Below are 15,066 nucleotides of genomic sequence, written 5' to 3'. Positions count from 1 at the left end.
ATGTCAACGAAGCTATATAGACGACCGAACATGTATCATTGCAGGTATTATATTACCACGACCGCCATGCTACTCAACATTTCCCCTTATTATGGTTTATGAAAAGAGGAAAACCTTTTAAATCGGATGGGCTGCCATACAGCCAATGTTGAACGAGGTAAACGGAACACAAGCATACAACGTTTCATAGAACATGAGCTTCCACCTTTCCATACTAGAAGACATCAAGCGGACATGAAGCATACCACGCATCAACGCTTATATTAAGCCGAGGGAAGTATACGGCCATCACGATTGTTATCGCAGCTCTTTCTTGCAACGTCCAAAATTGATGACCACCTTAATGCCTCTTCCTTCAGTTGCGGACAAACAACATTCATTCCATTGCCACCTCTAGGATTCACACCACTCTACAGCACCGTCCAATCCATGCCAGACAGTAACGAAACGCTCCGCAAGAAGAACGCGATCACTTGATTGATTTAATAATTCCATCCCATACACAACCAACGTGGCTCCGCACTGTTTGGCCGTTTGTAGGCCTTCAGTTATGGAGCGAGGTTGACGAGCTCTTGTTCCTCGTCACGAGCGATGACAGATAGTTGACACACAAAATGTATTAATCTGATGAATAGATAAATTGCGTTGATAACGTTTGGGACGCGTCACTGCAACACGGAAGCATTGAGAGTGCGCTTCAAGGTAAACATGGGATTATCAGTGACGAAATGCAACAAGTCTCAGGTTTGATATAGGAATAAATTTTACGTTGCCTTATCATAAATTTCCGAATTTATTGAAATTTACTTATTCCTAACCTTTCAATTTCCCATCCCATCAACAACCTATGTCAATGCTACAAGCCCAATATAACTCCCCTGACTCAATGCTATTTCGTAACATCAGTCAAACTAATTACCCTCCTCAAGTGCCACTCTGCTTTTGGCCTCTTGTTTGCGTCGCTTGGCATTACGAGGCGCTCGAAGTAGTTTGGAAAACAAAACACCCGTCACTGCTTCTATCGATAAAAACAATACCTTTTGAAAAATACTTCGTGTCGTTCACATTTTGGGTCATTTGACGCTTTGGTCACTTAGCATCCTTAGCAATATGCTTACCTTGTCCGTTCATGATACATTCACCATCACTCTCTCTTTCTCTTCAAACAAAAAGAGCCAATGTTTGCTGCATCAATTGAAATAAAATGCATAGGCAAGCCCACTAGCGAGTGTGGAGATACAAGAGTTCCCAGGCGTGGCTTCAAGCTTATTGCATACCTTACCGACAAGTGGTCACCGCCGTCAAGTTTGCTTTGTCTATTAACCTTCATTAGCATTGGGGCATTTATTTGGAATTGTAGTGACATTGTTGCTTGAGTGAAAAACTTCACATAACTTGTTTTACCATAAAAAAGCCTGCTCAAGTTGTTTGAGGATAACTATTGCATTGAATCACATACGATTAGTTTTCTTACTGATTATACGCAACAGATCACGGGATCTTTTGGCTACCAAGAGCACTCATACGCTATATTTTCTTCAATATTTTGCCTAATTGCATTTCTTCTTTTTCTTCTGACTCAACAACCGTAGTCGGTCAAGGGCTGCCTATACGACTACTTGTGGGGTTGGCGACTGTACCACGAGACCGGCCCAACCGGCTAAAATTGCATCTCACTACTACGTAAAACTACCGTTGATTGGACTAGAAACCAAACTCTATCGTTCCTTTGAGTACCATTTGTCATTCCTCTCCAGAAAATTCTTGTGGTGCTAATACAATGCGGTTTCTGTTCGATGTCTCACAGATCAATTCCACTGGTTTGCCTTGATTTTATTTCTGTTTCACTTTGGTGTCAGATTATCTCCAGTATTCTTCCACCGCATTCACCGCAAATCGCTACGTATTGAGACTCAATTCCGATGAGGAATCAGAGCGAAAGAGAGCGTAAAACATATTCATTGGTTGTCTTGTGCTACGACTTATTCAACTGCATACCTTTGTTCTGCATGCGGAAACGTGCACAATATCAGCCTTACCTTAGCACACAAAATGACACACGTTTTCGCGTGCTTTGCAGATGAATGGTAACATATCCGGTAGGTGCTAGTGGCGGGTCAAAACCGAACCCGCAATTTCCACTCGATTTTACGGATCTCTCACACACCCACGGATATGAGTATTTCATAGAATGGAATAGGAAGGAACGGATTTCCTCTCACGATTAACCGGGACACATATTTTTAACGTTCAACGAGTTTGCGAACAACCCTTTCTAAATTCCCGTTGAACACCAATGCAACATTTGCCGGTTCGTGAGCGAATGGAGTTAGTTTATTTGCTGATTTGGATTCACGTGGTTTCTACTATCTCTTGATTTATTGAGTTCGTGACATCTCCAATGCACTGCATTTTTATTCATTACCTTAACACATCTTTTCTAAGCGACGACCATCGTATTCCCGACACAAGAAAAACAACTTTGACCATGCCATTACACTTCGGACGTCATTACGTATTTTTCTGCATCTTAAAACACCGTCCCTTCATTGATACTCGTTTATGTGGGTGTGAAATCTTGTTTCACGCGCCACCATCTAAACCGGTTTAGTTCATTCACCTTCATTCGAACAACCAGGAGTGTCAACAATCAATACAAAAAATAAAGTTGCTAATACATGCGTTTCACTTAAAAAAATACTAACTATTCAATGTTTCCTTACTCATTGAAGTGGACAACGAATTGATCTCTACTGCTTAGTTTTAAAAACGGATGGAATCCCTTCCTAGTGGCAATGCTATGATTGACAAAAGAAAAAAGACGCAACATAAGACCTTTCCGCAGGTGCTGGAACGTGAATCAATCGGACGCCAATTTGGAAACCTAACCGCAAACGTTCAAAAGCAATTTCCACAACAAAAGCATCCCGCAGGCTAGTTCAATATCGACCAGAACAGACAAAAAACTCGAGAACAACTCTACAAATAACAAGACATCTTACATCACGATCGACCATCAAACGCCACCAGTCGCCTTGTTACACAAAGCACCACTCGGAACAGCAGTAACAATCGGTAACAAAGCACTGAAAGAAATCCCGAACAAAGGTCCTCCAATTCAGGGAACGGTAATGCAGGGCAAATGGCTGATAAAGGATCTGTTGCTGTTGTGCTTGCACCCAAGAAAACGAAGCCTCGATGCTGTCGAAACCCTTGTTATATTCTTGTTCGAGTTGGCTTGCGTTGGGTAAGCAAGGATAAAGTACAAGGATCAAAGCACGTGAGGGCAGATAGATACCAGGCGGCGCTAAGGCTAAACGGTCTCGTACACGGAAAATGCACGCGTCCCTCTACTTCTCTAATATCTACACACTCACATGTGTTCTACAGAGCATGCATGTAAACATTGCTTGTCCTTAGCACAGCGGGATGTATGATGATGCGACACAGCAGGTGTGTAAGCCCTCTTTTTATTATTTTGTACGCTTGTCTCGTTTATTTTCGCCTGCAACGGAGCAATCGAGGAGGCGTACATCCCGAGACCTATCTCGAACGTCATATTCCTTTTCTAGACATTTTAATGGCCTGTAGCGTTCGACGAAACCTTTTAAGGTCCTGAGCATCCACAACATGCTTAGGCTATCTTGTTTCCTTTCCCATCAGCGGTTAGATATTATCAATGGTTATCAATACTATTTCCATACATTAACCTGTAGCAACAGAAAGCCGCTGCCCACAATATCTAAATATTTGTCGATATATTTGTTGTACATGTCAGTCAAAATGTAAATCCAAAAACCATTATTTAACCCAGATCACATACAACATAACCAACATCTCTCGATAAATCAATAAAAAAGAGGAACCTCAAGGACATCCCGTGATGCATTCTGCCGTGATGTCTAGAAACCAGCGAGACGTCCGAAATTCCTGACCGTCTCAACTCCACCCCAAAGCACTATAAAAAGTAATGACTTTTGCTCTAGCCATCACTTTTCATTCTCCACTCTGAAACTCTTATCCGTTGGTCACATTCTGCGGGATGCTCTTCCTGAAACAAAAACGCTCAAGTGTTCTAACCCGAGAGGAGAATACTACTCCCAAGTATCTGACCATCCGATGACGTGCGTCTATCGACAAGTGGAACGAAACCCAAGTGCTCTTCTTTTGCATCGCAAACCGAAGGTCATCACACGTTTAATGAATGAATCATGCGACATCCTTTTCAATACCTCTCCAGGCCATCGTACACTCACACGCAAAGGATGGGATGACGGTCCTCCATGAACATAAATCATGCTCACGGCGGGAAAGTGACAGAGTACTACGGAATGCTAGTTCTTCCATCGAATATTCCTTTGCGACGATGCAGTTTCTGGTGCTGGTGCAGATTCATTGCGACTCATTTATCATTTCGTATGGCAAGCATCTCACGCTCAAACCGAGGCAACGGAAGCGCACCTCCCATTCATCATTTCAACGGTCTCCGGTGAGTTGGGTGCAATTCTTCAAACACCTTGAACACTCTGCAATAAGCACCCGGATGGTACAAATTGTCACCGGAAACTGCAACTACCAGCAGTTCCACTCGATCTACCTGAGTGACCAATCTGTCATCATGCTTGATGGCTGCACTATCAAAATCGGAAGTTGTGTAACCGCAAGGTATTTCATCTCGATTCTTTAAAGACATAGGAGTAACTTTGAAACAATATGAGGAATTTTGGAAATAATTTTGAAACAAGGTTGAACACAGCTATTTGCATTAGATTTCATGCATTTCATTTCAGTGCTTAATTGAGGATGGTCTAAAGAATCATCAAACATGAAATAAAAACAAACTAATTGGCTAGTCCCGTAAACACAATGTTTTATTACTCTGTCCCGGATGACACGCGAGGTGGACTTCAAGCTTGCATTTTTCGCCTATTCCATTAAATGGTGGAACTCGTTTCTCATCACCGAAATGGTTCGACCTCTCTCACACGCATTCCTTCACTCGCTCGCTCTTCATCTTCATACAAACTGGTCAACGAGACACTAAACATTCCACAAAATTAGGCGTCATGTCGTGCTCAGCTGGCTGTTTTGCTGGAATTTCTATCGAAGTCCTCATACCCTTCCGATCTTCTCATGCTGCGTTGCATCATCAACGTAGTCTCGTTTTGACAGCACAAAATTGATGTGGAATATAAATCGTCGCTTAATTAGACAACACAACGCGAATTCTACGCCTAAACTGGCTCGCAAGAATGTCGTTTTTCCTCTGCGTCCATGACTGTTGCAAAATGCGATAAGATTTGAGCAAGAAACTCTGCCATAAGTTCAAGTCGTTTTGATTATAAGCAACTTAACACAATTTAACGAGGAGTTTCGATTCATGAAACTTTTTGAAATTTATTTTCTAGTTTCTGTCCGCTGTCTGATTCATTCATATCTGAGCATCGATTGACAACGCCATTACTTTCCAAACATACTATCGTTCACTTGCAATCATCATACATTCTACTGCTACGATGTTATCTCCTCGAAAATCTTACCAAACCATTTGTCATTTCACGGCAAATGACGATGGATTTATAGCTTTTTAGCCCCAAAAACCCAACAGGAATTATCTACCACTTAAATATCACTTTCCTACAACACCCCAACAGTGCGCCTAATCACTTCTTGGCAATACACTCTCGCATCAAACACGGAAAGCCCTCAGGTCATATTTTCATTATCCTATGATCTCTCACCATTCCTTTCCTCATGCGGCATACAAACTCGTTGATCGTCTGGAAGTTCCTTGCCCTCCAAATATCGTAAACATCTCAACCACCTCACAGTCATCATCATCATCATCACCGCCGTAATTGGCATATCCATTCAGGTCTAGTCTGGTTGCCTTTTTCAACCGCAGCAATACTGCTGTTGGTAAAGAAGGAAAGCGTCATAAAGAAGAGAGCATCCCAGCCGAATAGAATTTTCCTAACATAAACCAATAGAAAGAAAATTCTAATACAAAAAAAGACCTCTAGACACTTACTGAAAACCGAAAGTTTCCTGTACTGGCTTTTAAACAACTACTTCCTGTATATCACAATGTCTCGGAATATCTAGTCCCATCCGAAACACCTCGAATAGAAGAAGCACTACGCTTTAATTTTGTTTATTTTAAAACCCCTGCTCTCGTCTCTACCGTTCCATCGGTGTATTGGATGGGACCGAATGAATGGCAATAAAAATCATACAAACCGTCTCATTCAATAATACCACCGGGATGCGCCGTTGTCCTGGAGCTGACGACAGTCTCAAGAATGGCGCCGACATACCATATAGACACTGCAATAAACCCACAACATGGGATGCGTCCTGGTGCCGGTATTCAGGATTAGCGAAACCATCGTCATCGCCAGACCAACATTATGCCTGCCGGTGGTAAAAGCCAAAGTATAATTCGATTGCGGGTCCCTTGCGGTTCCGGATCCTTGCATGTTGTCTCAAAAGGAAGACGAGACCGCCAACGTTTACCTTCCCTTTCAACAGGCAAGACACCAAGAACAGAGAGTACGCTTGTTAAGGACTTTGTCGTCCTGCCTCCTCTGTCTATAGCAATCCCTGATCTATTTCTATATCTTTTAAATGTATTTCATCGCGCAAAGCAACGATACAGGGGTTTGCTCCTCCCAGTTCGTCCTCCTTGTTTCGTTTGGCCTACTCTATTATTAAATGTAATTTATTTTTCTTCCTTTCGAATCCTGTGTCCACAACACCTATCGGAGCAAAAAAAAAATCTTGTTCTATTTTAGAAACGAGACATTCTCCGGTAGCTCTCAAAATGAATGCTTCTGAAGGTGAGTAATAATATCATGTTTTCTTTAAAACCTCATTAAATACAAAAATACATGTAGGCTTCATATTTTTCATGCTTTTGTAAAAATAAAATTACAACATATTTGTTCATCCCTGTCTCAGTCTAACGGTTCATTGGACATGTTGCGTTCTTTACCTACACTTCGAGGGCTTCTTACCGGCTGGCTTGCGGCTGATGTTGAAAGCGTTCACTTCAGACACAAAGTGAACCACGTCTGCTACTAGCCCACACACTTTGTACTACAAATTATATTTATGCACTGCTTTACTCGCGGAAGCCTCAGATTCTATGCAATTGCATCGTGTTTCATCGCCCCAACTAGACAACCCGGCACTTGTCTCGGTTGAATGTAGCCGCTCGGCTCACTAGCAAGCTTGAGCCAAAGGCACGACGAGTTAATGCACTTACCCGTGGAGAGTTCACTCGTTTGCTCCGGCTTCTGTCAGCTTTCGGCAGGGGTTTGGATTCAATTTCAATTTCCCCCTATCCACGACTGCCAGGCGGCCTCTTTCATTGTGGTGCAAAAAGAAAAACAATTTTCCATCGACAACTTTTTTCCGGTAGCGGTACATTCACTAGGATCCAAAAGACCGAGATAGTGTGTGTGTCCGTTCATTGCTCTATAAATCCAATTAAAGTTGCATGTGTCTGTCATAAAGCGATGAAGACGCCTGTTTTTTTTTTTTTGTATGCCGGTCAGGCTTGGTAGTAGAAGTTGGTACGTTTTTTACCACTACTAAGTACCAATCATCACTTGATTAAGAAATATGAGATCATGCACAATGATTCTTAATCAACAGTTGTAAAGACAATTCTAAGAAAAATCTAAGGGTTGTTCGTAGAATAGGAACCCTCATGAGAAAGGGAATTGGAATGTAATTTATGATATAATGATTTGAAATGTTGATTTGTGGAACTTTGGCAAAAAAACAAGTAAAACGACGACATCGTGAAAAAACATGCCATAATTCCAAAATAGTCGCTTTAAAGGTTCTCTTGCTGAAGGAATACGGTAAATATTACCTTTTTTCGTTTCTATGAAACAAGTTTATTACAAACAATAATGCACATTAAAAGCATATTATTAGAAAGAAGCTACATAATGAACAGCAATTTATTAGGTAATTTTTCTGAGCATGCATAATTTTAATTCAATAACAAATATATATATTGAACTTCCTATCCGCCTATCTACACGAAATATTCTGAAATCTTAAATCGGAATGTGGTTTAAAATATGTACGTTCTAAAAATGAATAAACAGTATAAAAAAATTAGAAATGGACCAACCAGCATAATTTACATAACCGTTAAAGTTTATTGCTTTAATAGCAAAAAACCACAAGGGAAACAAGGCACTGAAAAACGAGACCTACGTATAAGCCAAGATGTATTAAGAAAAAAGCTTTTACTGTCAGGCATAATTGATTTTCATGGGCCTGGAAAAAAGTGTATAAGGCAGCATTACATTTGCAATACACCGTGGAAAGATGAACCGACGGACAGCAATATGGTTCCTCCGTTCCGCTTTTAAACATAACCCTGGTGTACGGTCGTCTTCCCAAAGGAATAACCGTACTTCCCCCTTGGTAAAAATGAAAAACCCACTATGGTGCACTTCCACTCGCAGCACCTTGTTAACAAACTTTCCCTACCCAATATCATATCGTAATAAAACCGAATTTTGTGGCTGATTCGCTCAACTAATACACCCACAATAATTTCAAGAGATTTAATCAAATCTCGCATTCACCGAAACTGATCAGCCATCGTTGCGTGTAATGCTGCAGGAAGTAAATCGAATGAAGGGAGTGATGGTTAACACTGCGACTGCCGCAGACAAGTGAAGCGTGTTTTTTTTCGTATTCCATATCTATGTTTATGGATTCTCTTGCAAGGAATGTTTGTTTAAACGTTCGTTTTTCATTGAGTTGATATCGTTGGTTTCAACGCAAAACGATGAAATGTTTTGTAATATTTTTTAGGTATGCATGCTTTTTATGATCTGTTTTTTCAATAAGGCAGTTTTTATCATTATTCATTATTTTAAATAAAAAAAAAGAAATAATCAGCATTACTTTGACTACAAGTCCCTACATAGAAATTAAAGAATGTTTTCCCATGTATACACTTTTGAGGATCCTTAAATTTGTAAATAGGTAAAAATGAAGTATACATGTGTTAAATGTTCAGCATGCAGTAATGCGCTATCCTTAGAAGCAGTTAGTGTATCTTCAATGCACTAAGTAACAAGACAATTCGCAAGTAAGAGTAAAGTGAAGTCACACATATGAAAAACTTCTTCAACATAATTAAATTAAATTAGGTTTAGAAAACCAACCAGTGCCTTTAACCTTCATTTTACTTACATAAAACAATACTTTCAAAAACCTTTGACCAACTCTGCATTTTTAATTCTCAAATATGTATCACTCTAGAAAAACTACACACGATGATCCACAATAAAGAAAAAAAAAGATCATCTATTCCTTCCCCGAACGTGCCTTTGCGATCTTTCTGCCGCTTCGAAAGATTTCAAAGCAAAACGTGATCATAAATTTATTACTCACTAAATCCTAGGCTTTGCTTTCCATGATGTTTGATTTCCGACACCCCGAAACGGAACCAAGAGTTTACCACCCACTGTACAATGCCTTTTCTAGTTCTCAGTATTCCCATATTCTGACGAGGAAAGTCCCAAATACACCCGATCGTGGCTGCAAAGCAAATTATCACAATCCTCCATAAGACTACCAGAACACGAATGCTGCTTTCGTTTTGTGTTCGGATGTGAATGTGTAAATTACAACACAATATGCTCTACGTTTTCCCTTTAAAACATCATGCAGCTAAGCATGGCATACAGTCAGGGTCAAATAGTCCGGCTTCCTCTCATTCCTGTCATTGCCACTTCCTGCACAGTTGCAATACAAAACAAATACAGAACAGAAAGTGCTACGTGATGTCGTCGAGCGCATGAACAACAAATTTCGAATCAGATACGGAACCGTTTTTTGTTTCCCTCAAACCCAACCGGCTTCATCTGGGCCATGATGGCTGAAAGGCGTGAAGGGATTAGTCTCACGCCGGGAGTTCTCTCGCTCTTTTGTTGAGCTCACGTTCCGACGGGGGGAAATCCACGGAGATCACGGAGCAGTCTTGCTCGATACTCATACACAGTCCGACTCCGCCATCAACCAAGCATGCGGAAATATTAACCCACGATTCGGAAGCTGCAAAGGTTCGTAGCTTTCCACAACGGGGGATATTAGATGCTGGTGACAAAAAATGCCAACGATGGATTAATTGATCTAACGAGCGCAGCATGACGTCATCCGTAACAATCGGGTGTGCATGATTGTTTTTCACCAAGAGAGAAGGCTTCATTCTCTGTGTGACGAAAAACATTCTAATTTATGTTGTAGAGTAACTTCATCGACATAAATTGAATCAAAACTTGAAACTTTTTCATAATACCTCAACCTGGCTTCTTTACAAATTCATCATCTTCGCCAACCCAAAAGGACTAATGAGCTCTAATAATAATGTCACGAAAATTCAATCATGAATATTCCAGCACAATTCGAGCATCCGCATTTGAACGACAGTTTTCCAAAATTGAATGACTAATTTTATCGATTCCTTGAGCCCCACTCTTACCCTCTACATCGAACAGCGACACTATCGAGACACGTGCTTCGAAATGTGCCAACACATAGACCTGCACTTGCTAAATCATGCATAACCGTCTTTGAGCGACGAAGAAAGACTTTTTGAGCAAATACCACCGTCAAAAAGGGCGTCACGTTTTACTCCCTCATCACGCAACAACCATCCCACGATCCTACTCCAGCAAGGGATTTTCAATCACACCTTTCAATACTGCTGCAGCTACTAGTATTTACCGGCTTTTCTGCTGAATTCTCCCCAAAGAACATAAAAAGACACACATTCCTGAAAAAGAAGCACCAAAGACCTGCCAGAATACGGACTGCAGGGATGAAAACATTTTCGCACGTTGGATGAATATCAAATGAGCGTTTGAAGTAGCGCACAAGGTAAAAAGTCGTTCGCGGTTTGGCTCAATCTTTGCGTTGCCCCATGCCGAAAAAGGCAAATATTCACTGAAAAGGGGATCCGAGAGTTACATCATTTTAATAGCTCAATTAGTGTGTTATGGTCTTTTGGGAAGCTGTGCATTGAATATTTCTATAGGTAACATTCAATCAACTTTCCAAACGGTATGTTTGATTCTCAATGAAGCTATGCCACAGGCAATGCCAATCGGTCATGTAGCATCCAATGCACTCAACCCACTCCAACCCATTCAATGTCAACTGTCATAGTTATTACCTCGTCATTGTCATGCTCTCATTCGGGGTGCCAGGCAACGGATGTAATTAGTCTTGTTGGTTTGATTGGTATTTCGATCGAATTCAATTCACTCACAAGAATAGACACTCAACTCCCTCCGCCCTCCTTAAAATCCTCCTCAAACCTGATTCATACATTAGTTCCATTTCCGGTGACATGATTTCGACACAGGTGTTGCGTAAAACAGTGCCACCATCGTCACAACGATCCCCTTCACCCTCGACCACGTGGGTAAAATCGACAACGGGTGGGATTATTCAACGAAGGTAGTCATAGAGAACGGATTTTAGCACACTGGCCATATTCCTGACTCTGCAAAAGTCTCCGAAATGCTGTAGCTACGTATACATTGGCTCGCTAATCTAATTAGTAACATAGAACTAATAGTACTTCTACAAAAAAGACACTTTTACCAGGCTGTTCTGGGGATTCTTATTTGAAAAACAAACAAAAAACACATTTACCAAATCATAAAAAATAGCTACAAAAATCAGATAAACTCCACAAATTTGACACAAACTCTAATGACGCATGCATGATTAATGAATGCTCACGTTCTTAATTGGCCAGACCGGCCATTCTCAGTTGTTTTCTCGCATTCTCCCAAAGAAAAATCAATATTTCCTCCTCAAATGTCCGAGAAACATGCCGACATTCCGTGGTGTTTTACATGCTTCAATCACAACCAAACAAATAACCAAACAATAAACCATCTTGCACAAAAATCAATCATGCAAAACGAAACGGAACACGTAGAAAAACGTGACCAAGAGCGGAAGAACGCATACATTTGGTTGTGCCGAAACCCATTACGAATAACGAAAGAAAAATCAACCAGCAATCTAGAAAATAATCTATCAACCAAAAAGATTCCTCCCGAAATTGCATAATGTTTACGTCTGTTTGTATCCATTTCATCCATGCTTTCCGAGTCCATCCAACCATAGCTCCGGGGGCATTTGTCCAGAATAAGAACACATAAATTTGCATACATAATGGACCACTCAAGCCCATAAATATTCTGTGCCATATCAAATTTCTCTTGGAACAAAAGCGCTTTCCAGCGGATTCCACATTTGAATATGTCCCTAAATGCGCCGGTCAGAATGATATTTAGCTTATTAACACCTTGCTGTGGCTTCCAAAAGCAGCCGTGTCGTTAATCAGGAAAATCGCATCGAACACAAATGATTGGCTTCCGCTTGCGATTTCTAAGGTCGAAGATGAAGAATTTATGCACACAACATCAACATAAATCAATAATTCTAATCTAAATCGGGGTATTTCCTGTTTCCAATTTCTCTTCCTACTCAACAAATAGAATCAAAGCTAAGCCTGTGAATTATCCTTATTGAGACTTTCGTTTGACCCGTGCTTAGGTTTTTTTGTTACGATTAAACAAATCTTTGGATTTCCTCCAACACAACTTTGAAAAGGGATGATCACAAGGACACATGTCAATAATAAAACGCTACTTCCGCACGTTTTTCCTCCGTTCCTTAGGATCCGGAAAAGGCAAGAAAGCCAATTTCATATTCTTAATATTCGATCAAATTCTCAAACGTGTCAACAAAAAAGGAGCATGACCGTTAGCAGGTCAATATCGATCCTCCGCGACCGGCGTTGCTGTTGGCTTCCGTCGGCGTTCCACATGTCAGTGTATACGGTTGTTTTATTTCAAGGTTTTTCTCAGCATGGCCCGGAAAGCGTCTCATCGACAACTGTCAAAGTTTGACAAGGGAAAGGAGGAATTATGTTCCGGGATGGGTGGGATGTTGAAAGGTCAAAAACAATCAAAGGAAGCGATGAGGCAGAGAGGTGAGATAATCTGGACCCCCATTCGTCTCCTATTTCCCCAGCAAAGATAAACTTTTCCTGTAGGTGTTTAGGCAACGTTTGCAAATGGAACAGTCATATTAAATGGTTATCTTACCTTTTCGCTTTTTCCCTACTGCGCTTGATGCGTTGCAAACAGGTTGGTATGACGTTTTCCAAGATAAGAAGATCCATTTAATTGGTTTTGTTTGTCATCGATATCGTAATTCTGTGATATTTTCGGAAATACTTTCACTATGACATTTCTTATCGCCGTTTATCACGAGATTCAATTTTGTATCTTCGAGATTCACTTTTGGCATTAAAGCCGATTGAAACTATTTAAAACACTCTCAAGCACACATCGACTTAACTGAAGCCATCATATCAATATTCACATGCATTCAACTGGTAACCCATGACCATTGGATAAATTTGTTTTCGCACTAGCACCTTTCTGCTGCTTTTAATCTTTTGTTTTGCTTCTTCGTTACAAAAATACACAGATCGCTTCGTTTTTGCAAGCCATTTTTATCGCTTTTGAACTTGTCGTTTGCAGTAGAGTAACACACGGTATCTCTATCTCACGCTCTATTCGTTCTCACGCTCATTCATAGACTCTCTCGCTTTCACCACGGTTCACGTATACCTACATCAGGCATCGCTTTCTATCGCACGTGCGCTGCTGCTAATGGTATTTTTCATTCACACACAATTTGACCATGCAGTGCAAACTTCTCCGTGATCGGAATCAAAACGATATTCCACCATCGAACTTTGTCGACATCAAACGCAAACCTTTCTGTGCACAATCACCATTACTTTTGATTTGTTTCGTTTCTCCGTTCACACAAAAAGCTCCATTATGCATTGAACATGATTTTGAATATTATTATTTTTCATCGCCTCTTCAAAACACAAACACAGAACCATTATTACATCCATTTTTAATGAATAACCACTGCAGCATCAAATCTCAGGCACATAACACAACCAAAGCCCGCGACACAATACTCAGGTATTAAATGCATTTGCAAACACACACATACACACACACACTCGCCAAGATACGCTTGAAGCTGCAATTCTCAAAACGGGTATTCAGCGAACTGTGTAAATTCATGCCGCATTGCTGCACACGGAACAGACCACTCTGCTCACCGATCTCCACCACACAAAACAAGCCTTTCGGTCAACGGGGCAACGTGAAAACCGCATTCAAAAACACCGGTCACGAAGATGAACGCAAAGACAAGATGCGTCCCACGGCACAGTACACCGAACACATTTCGAACGCTCCCCAAGAGGCCGCGGCTCTTTCCTGCGATGGCCACACAACATCAGCTTCCTTTCACGGCAAGGCTGCCCATGCAATGGCAACTACGATTTTTCAATGGGAAACTATTCTACCCGGCTCTTTGCACACGGGTACAATTGGACACACATATTAAAACCACACACTAAAAACAATCAACCAACAAACACACACCTTATATTTGATGCACTGGTTATATATTTTGTTCACTAATTTATATTTTTAGCATATATAATACAACGGCACACAAAAACACACGCTAGAACACGCACGTTGAAAATCCAATTCGGACAGGCGTCATGCGCTCTCACCAACGCTGCCACCTATTTCAACTCGACTAATGACGGCCAGCGTACTGCGATGCTTTCGCCTCGAAACATGCACCCTGCGAGGTTACAACTCGACAGCGCTTCGTCGTCGTGTTCTCTTCGGTCGGTCTCAGCAAGAGCGAGATGGCGAATCCTTGTTGACGCCGTTCATTTCGCTCACACGTTCAAACTATGAAGCGAACGGTACGGAACAATGTTTAGCTGCTAGATGCAGCTTTGTTTGCAGCATTTGAATGATAATTATGCTTTGAGAACTATGTATGAACACAATATAATAATTCTAATTTTCGGTTCAATATGTTTAAAATAACTTGCAGTTACACCACGTTCAAATTAATTATTATCATAAAAAATCTAATTATTGTTAAAGTCAA

At 40.9% G+C, this 15,066-nt stretch overlaps 1 protein-coding gene across 6 annotated transcripts in view; it reads right to left on the bottom strand.

Annotated features, from left to right (window-relative positions):
• The window catches only part of LOC120903634 (protein slit), a 148,185-nt gene extending 133,499 nt beyond the window's left edge, over positions 1 to 14,686 (bottom strand). For all 6 annotated transcript variants that reach the window (XM_040313180.1, XM_040313187.1, XM_040313197.1 and 3 more), the window contains exon 1: positions 14,538 to 14,686. The gene's annotated coding sequence lies outside the window, so the exon portion shown is untranslated. The remainder of the gene's footprint in view (positions 1 to 14,537) is intronic.
• Between the last annotated feature and the right edge of the window lie 380 nt (positions 14,687 to 15,066).

The sequence above is a fragment of the Anopheles arabiensis genome, chromosome 2 (assembly GCF_016920715.1).
Source record: "Anopheles arabiensis isolate DONGOLA chromosome 2, AaraD3, whole genome shotgun sequence".
In the NCBI taxonomy this organism is placed as follows: Eukaryota; Metazoa; Arthropoda; class Insecta; order Diptera; family Culicidae; genus Anopheles; species Anopheles arabiensis.
This window is presented reverse-complemented; position numbering and strand designations above follow the sequence as displayed.